The sequence below is a fragment of the Sturnira hondurensis genome, unplaced genomic scaffold (genome assembly GCF_014824575.4).
Source record: "Sturnira hondurensis isolate 20B ecotype Veracruz unplaced genomic scaffold, ASM1482457v3 Scaffold0015509, whole genome shotgun sequence".
Classification (NCBI taxonomy): domain Eukaryota; kingdom Metazoa; phylum Chordata; class Mammalia; order Chiroptera; family Phyllostomidae; genus Sturnira; species Sturnira hondurensis.
In genome coordinates this window covers 9534496-9541981 of record NW_028088140.1, presented here as the reverse complement: position 1 = coordinate 9541981, position 7486 = coordinate 9534496, and the positions used below count along the sequence as shown (strand labels likewise).

General features: G+C 43.9%; 1 pseudogene; it reads left to right on the top strand.

Annotated features, from left to right (window-relative positions):
- Nucleotides 1-5724: 5724 nt before the first annotated feature.
- LOC118999961 (40S ribosomal protein S2-like) lies at nt 5725-7470 on the top strand (annotated as a pseudogene).
- The last annotated feature ends 16 nt before the right edge of the window (nt 7471-7486 follow it).

Below are 7486 nucleotides of genomic sequence, written 5' to 3'. Positions count from 1 at the left end.
TTACCAGAGGACTTCTGGCCAAGATGGAGGCATAGGCAGACATATCGTGTGCCCCCTTGCACAACCAAAATAAGGACAACAACAATTTAGAAACAAAATAACAACCAGAACTGATAGAAAATTGAACTGACATGGAACTGTATGGAAGATGATCTGTATGGAAGTCAGACAACCAAGGAGTTATTTTAACTCCTCTGCATACATTCATCCAGACCATTAGGAGAGACGAAGTCAAGTGGCCGCGTGGAAAGGGGTCATGGCAAAAAAAAAAAAGCCATGACACCGGTCACACAAGGCAGCAGCGGGCAGACCCTCAGTGTTCAGGCTACAATTGTGAAGCAAGGCACTGTGTGCAAGGTGGCTGGCTGACCAGGCAGTTCCACATTCACAGGCAGATAAACCAGGCGAAATTGGGGAGCGAGATAGACTGCACAACCCAGGGTCCCAGCACCAGGAAATAAAGCCTCAAAACACCAATTAAAAACACCTGTGGGGGTTGAGGTGCTGGGAGAGACTCCCAGCCTCACAGGAGAGTTTGTTAGAGAGACTCACAGGGTTCTAGAAGGTACATAAGCCCACCTACCTGGGAATCAGCACCAGAAGAGCCCAGGTTGCTTGGGGGAAACAGCGGAAGTGACTGAAATCTGGTAGCGGTAGCAGAGAGTGAAGCAAGCACCATTGCGCCCTCTCACACCCCTCCCCCACATACAGCATCACAATCCAGCACCTGGGTTGCCTGACTCTGGTGAACACCTAAGGCTCCGCCCCTCATATGTAATAGGTAAGTCAAGATGAAAAAAGTGGCCCAAACAGATCAAACCTCCAGAAATAAGAAGTTGAAAGCACTGGTGATCAGGATGCTCACAGAATTGGTTCAATCTGGTCGAAAATTACATGAAAAAATGAAGCTAACCTAAGTGAAATGAAGGACAGGGAACTAATAGTGATGGGAAGAAAACCGGGACTCAAATCAAGGGAGTGGACCAGAAGGAAGTAAGAAACAACCAAACAGAAAAGAAGGAAGAAACAAGAATTCAAAAATATGAGGAGAGGCTTAGGAATCTCCAGGACATCTTTAAACATCCAACATTCGAATTATAGGGGTACAAGAAAGGGAAGAGAAACAGCCACGAGTGGAAAACTTATTTGAACAAATAATAAAGGAGAACTTCCCCAGTCTGGCAAAGGAAACAGACTTCCAGGAAATCCAGGAAGCTCAGAGAGTCCCAAAGAAGTTGGACCCAAGAAGGAACACACCAAGGCACATCATAATTACATTTCCCAAGATTAAAATGAAGGAGAGAGTCCTAGAAGCAGCAAGAGAGAAGAGGACAGTCACCTACAAAGGAGTTCCCATCAGACTGTCAGCGGATTTCTCAAAAGAGACCTTACAGGCAAGAAGGGGCTGAAAAGAAGTATTCCAAGTCATGAAATCCAAAGACCTACAGCCAAGATTGCTCTATCCAGCAAAACTTTCATTTAGAATGGAAGGGCAGATAAAGTGCTTCTCAGATAAGGTCAAGTTCAAGGAGTTCATCATCACCAAGCCCTTATTATATGAAATGTTAAAGGGACTTACCTAAGAAAAAGAAGATAAAAGACATGTATAGTAAAATGACACCAAACTTACAATTATTAACAACCACACCTAAAATAAAAACAAACTAAGCAAAGAACTAGAACAGGAACAGAACCACAGATATGGAGATCACATGGAGGGTTAGCAACAGGGGAGTGGGAGGAGGAGAAGGGGGGAAAAGGTATAGAAATGAGTAGCATAGATGGTAGATAGAAAATAGACAGGGGGAGGGCAAAAGGAGTGTGGGAAACGTAGAAGCTAAAGAACTTATGACATGTGAACATGAACTAAAGAGGGGGAATGGGGGTGAGAGAGGGTGTGCAAGGTGGAGGGGAATGAAGGGGGAAATGGGACAACTGTAATGGCATAAGCAATAAAATATGTTTTTTAAAAATGCCAGATAAAATTCTGGCCTCAATTCTGTGGGTGCTAAGTTTCTCCTAGATACCTGTTTTCCTTACTGTTGTCTATCCTCACATATTTTATAATTTTAGTTTTATGAATACAGTGCTAGAATATTATTGGCATTCAGAAAATATTAGTATACCCTGGCTGGTGTAGCTCAGTGGATTGTGCGCGGGCCTGCGAACCACACTATCGCGATTCGATTTCCAGTCAGGGCACATGCCTGGGTTGCAGGCCAATTCCCAGCAGGGGACTCACGAGAGGCAACCATACATTGATATTTCTCTCCTTCTCTCCTTCCCTTCCCCTCTAAAGATAAATAAATAAAATCTAAAAAAATAGTATAAATCTGAAAAAGTTCTATGTAAATCAACTAAGACAAAAAAACCTGTGAATATTACATAGAAAAAGGTAACTTGGTGAAAAATCCACCATTATGAACTAGTATTTTCAACAACTACTGCTATAATTCTGCTTTTCTTCCAACTCACTCTGCCCTCGGCTCTAAACCAGAATTGCAAAACCCTCTGGCCTGTAAAAAAAAAAATCCTATTATCCTGTCCCTCAAATACTACAATAAAGCTAAATTCTAACACATGACTAAAGTCCTTAAACATTTCTCTTAAGGCCTCTAACAGTGGTGAAACCAGGTGCAACTTCAATGCCTGGTCTTTTTTTTTTTTTTTAATTTTATTTATTTACTTATCTTTAGAGGGGAAGGAGAGAGGGAGAGAAACATCAATGTATGGTTGCCTTTCATGCGTCCCCTGCTGGGAGTTGGCCTGCAGGGAACCAGCCTGCAACCCAGGCATGTGCCCTGACTGGGAATCGAACCGCGATTCTCTGGTTCACAGGCCCGCGCTCAATCCACTGAGCTACACCAGCCAGGGCCAATGCCTGGTCTTGATACCACTTAATCTTTCATCAAGCCTGGCAAGCTGAGCAATTTAACTAAACAGGGTATAATCAAAGCATTTAACCTGAAGCTATGTAACTGTAATATTTAAATGCCTCTTATACATCAAAAGCTATACTTTTTTCCTGAGCTCTAGTGTTAAATTATAACTTAGCAGAAATAATAAATATATTTTATATACTTATATTAAATCTGAAGTAGAATTTCTAGTCTAAACTGGAATATGATCTTACTAAAAACTTTCCTACTTTCCTTTAATATTCTCTTTTCTTCATTGCAAACTAAGCTGTTGAATAGCAAGCCTAACTAAACCTGGTTAGTAAATCGATACAAAACATGGAGGCTAAAAGGAGGGGTGGAGATGTGCAAGAGGCTCGTCCCATAACCACGTGTGGTAGATAACAACTGGGAGGGATATTTCAGCTTGAAGGCCCTCCTGAGGTGTGAGGGGTCTGAGCCCCAACCAGGCCCCCAGGCAGAGGGTTCTGATACCAGGAAGGGAGTCCCTATAACTTATGGCTATAAAACCCAGCATGGATCCCAGGCTGAGAAAGATGGACTCCTTCTGGAGTTTCTGTAAAAAGGCCTGTACAGGCTTAAATCAACTTACTCCCTCTGAGCTCCAGCACTAGGGTAGCAGCTCAAAAGGCACCAGGGACTTAGGGGAGGAACTGAAGGGTCTGGTATCAAGATGGGAGCTGGAGGGGCAGATGTCTCCAGAAAGAAGTGCTGGCAGAAGCCATTGTTCCTCTGATGAGCCCTCCCCTGACAAAGCTGGCTGGTGGGTGCCATATCTTCAAGCACCTGGATAATGCTTGCCCTGCCCTGGAGATTCTCTGATGCGCCACCCAACTTGTGGGCTCACCCAAGCTATCTGTTAGGGGAAATTGATAGCTGTTTTGAAATATAGCGCAGTGCATAGGGAGTAACTCACTTTACAGCACAGCAATTAGGGGATTGTTTTTACAGCCCAGTTGTTTTTTTTTTACAGCCTGGTGATGCGCCTTGTTTCTCTTAGCTTATCTTCTACATACCAGAGTTAATGAAACTCTCTGCCTTCTTTGTCCTTTTTTTGTATATTTTATTGATTATACCATTACAGTTGTTCTATTCCCCCCTTCATTCCCCTCCACCCTGCAGACCCTCTTCTACCCACATTCCCCCCTCTAGTTTATAACCATGTGTCTCAAGTTCTTTAGATTCTATATTTCCCCTACTATTCTTGCCCTCCCCCTATTTTCTACCTACTGTCTATGCTGTTTTCTGTACCTTCTCCCCGCTTCTCCTCCTCCCACTCCCCTGTTGCTAACCCTCCATGTGATCTTCATTTCTATGGTTCCCCTCCTGATCTAGCTGTCCTCTTGGTTTGCTTTTGTTTTAGGTGTGGTTGTTAATAACTGCGAGTTTGCTGTCCTTTCACTGTTCATATTTTTCATCTTTTTCTTAGGTAAGTCCCTTTAGCATTTCATATAATAAGGGCTTCGTGATGATGAACTCCTTGAACTTGACCTTATCTGAGAAGCACTTTATCTGCCCTTCCATTCTAAATGAAAGTTTTGCTGGATAGAGCAATCTTGGATGTAGGTCTTTGGATTTCATGACNCTCTTTTGAGAAATCAGCTGACAGTCTGATGGGAACTCCTTTGTAGGTGACTGTCCCCTTCTCTCTTGCTGCTTCTAGGATTCTCTCCTTCATTTTAATCTTGACTAATGTAATTATGATGTGCCTTGGTGTGTTCCTTCTTGGGTCTGCCCTCTTTGGGACTCTCAGAGCTCCCTGGACTTCCTGGAAGTGTATTTCCTTTGCCAGACTGGGGAAGTTCTCCTTCATTATTTGTTCAAATAAGTTTCCCACTTGTTGCTATTCCCCTTCCCCTTCTGGTACCCCTATAATTCGGATGTTGGAATGCTTAAAGATGTGCTGGAGGTTCCTAAGCCTCTCCTCATTTTTTGAAGTCTTGTTTCTTCATTCTTTTCTGGTTGGATGTTTCGTTCTTCCTTCTGGTCCATTCCATTGATTTGAGTCCCAGTTTCCTTTCCATCACTATTGGTTTCCTGTGCATCTCCCTTCATTTCACTTAGTTTAGCCTTCATATGTTCCTCTAATTTGTGACTAAAATCAACCAGTTCTGTGAGCATCCTGATCACCAGTGTTTTGCACTTTGTGTCTGAGTGGTTCACTATTTCTTTTTCACTTAGAGTTATTGGCTCTGGGGCTTTGAGTTCTTCTTGAGCCATATTTTGGACTGTTCGTGCCAGTTACATATGAGGAACGGAGCCCTAGGTGTTCACTAGGGCGGGGCAACCCAGGTCAGTGGGTTGTGATGCTGTATGTGGGGGCGGGGTCAAAGGAAAGCAATGGCAGCCCCCTCTGCCGCATCCCACCGCTGTCGGGCCCCTCTCGGTCCGTCTCACTGCTCACTCCTCTGCTGGTTTATCTGCACTCGAATGTGCGACACTCAGTCAGCCTGCCCCACACCCTCACTGGGTCCATGATGCTACCCTGGTTGCCTGTGCACCTGGGTCTGGGGATCCTGCCTGCCCGACCCTGCACCGCTGCTGGCTCCGCCCCTCTTACCGGTCCCAGTTGAAGGTTTCGTTGTTGTCGGACTTCCGTATAGTTCAATTTTCTGTTCTTTGGCTGTGTCTTTGTTTACTAAACCTTTGTTGTATTCAAACTTGGTTGTGGGAGAAGGCACAGTGTTTCTACCTACGCCTCCATCTTGGCAGAAGTCCTGGACGAGAATATTTTTGAATGTAATTATTTTTACTTCTGTTCCTTTTTTGGGATGGGGGCTGTTACTGTGTGCTCTTCGGTTTTTACTTTTATTATGGTAGAAAATGACATTGTGGAAGAAAGAACAAGTTTTAGGGAATAGGATAAATTGGAAATATAAAAGAATATACAAGTGAAAAGTCTTGTTTCTACCCTAGAAATTCTAATTTACTTTTGTACCTAAGTTTGAGACAGTTTAATATTTGCTAGTAAACAGTGTATTTTGTATTAATACCAGATCTAAGTGGGTGATTTAAGGATCCTAGAAATTAGATTATGGTAGTGGATATCATTGTTATTATGACCACTGTTTAGTGAGTGTTTATGATGTATCAGGCATGTGCTAAATGTTTCATTATCACTTATAATCCTTATGACAACCTGGTAAGATGAGATTTATATCCCTGCTTTATGGACAAGGTAACTGGCGTTTAGGAAGTGATATCCTGTCCCAGGTCACACCAGTAAGCGGCAGAACCAGATTCAAACTCACATGTTTTTGATTCCAAAGTCTCCTCTCAGTGTATGCTAGCACTCTTCTGCTTCTCATTACAGTCAAAGTCCATAGGGTTTAGCAAGGAAGCATAAACATGAGGCTGTTCATACCAATGAAGTCACAAAAGTTTAAAAAATACAACTCCCGCCCCAACAACATACCAAAAGGAGTATTAGGAATGCAGTTGTAGTAAAGAATGGGAAGGGTAGGTATTTAGGATCCTGTCTCCTTAAGTTGGAAAGACTCTCTTATTTATGGAGTTGGATGAAGCTTTTTAAAAAAGTCACTGGAGGTTTTAGGGATAAAGGTGTAAATAGTTATGTAGAGAATAAAGCTAGCAAACGTAGAAAAGTTGCGCAGTCGGGAGACACTGCTTGTGAATTCTTAGAAGCATTATGAGGGCTATTATGAAAAGGGATAAAGACCCACACAGATTGGTCTTCTCCGAGAAAACACCAGATGGTGACGACACACTGGTGCTGAGACAGGGTGAGATCCTGGGGGCCCTGGAATGGGAGGACTTGGTGGCTTCCGTCTAAGCTGGGGATCAAGACCATGGAGTTTGTGAGGCAAGGACAAGGAGTGGTGCCCTCACTAAGCTTGGTCCTCTGGTCAAAGACATGATCAGGTCCCTGAAGGGGATCTCTCTCTTCTGCCTGCCCATCAAGGAATCAGATTGTTGGTTTTTCCAGGCCATCCCTCAAGAATGAGGTTTTGAAGATTATGTCTATGTAAATACAGACCAGGTCCAAGACATTTATTGCCATTGGGAATTAGAATAGCGATGTCGGTCTGGGCATTACATGTTAGGAGGAAGTAGCCACTGCCATTCATGGGGCCTTCATGCTGGCAAAGCTCTCCATAGTCCTTGTATGGTGAGGCTACTGAGGAAACAAGGTTGGCAAGCCTCACACTGTCCCTTGCAAGGTGCCTGGCCAGTGCTGCTCTGTGCTGGTGGCCTCATCCCCACTGTCAGGGATGCTGGCATTGTCTCAGCTCCTGGGCCCAAGAAGCTGCTGCTGATGGGCAGCATCGAGCACTGATACACCTCGGGCAGGGGCTACTCTGCCACCCTAGGCAACTTTGCCAAGGTCAGCTTTGATGCCAGCTCCAAGACTCCCTGCTGCCTCACCCCCAGACTCTGGAAAGAGACCATATTCACCAAGTCTCCCCAGCAGGAGTTCACCATCTTGTAAAGACACAGACCAGAGTCTCCATGCACAGGACCCAGGGGTCAGCTGTGGCCACTACACAGTCTATACAAGAAAAATTAAAGTGACTTAAGCCTGTTTAATAATAATAAAAAACCAAAGA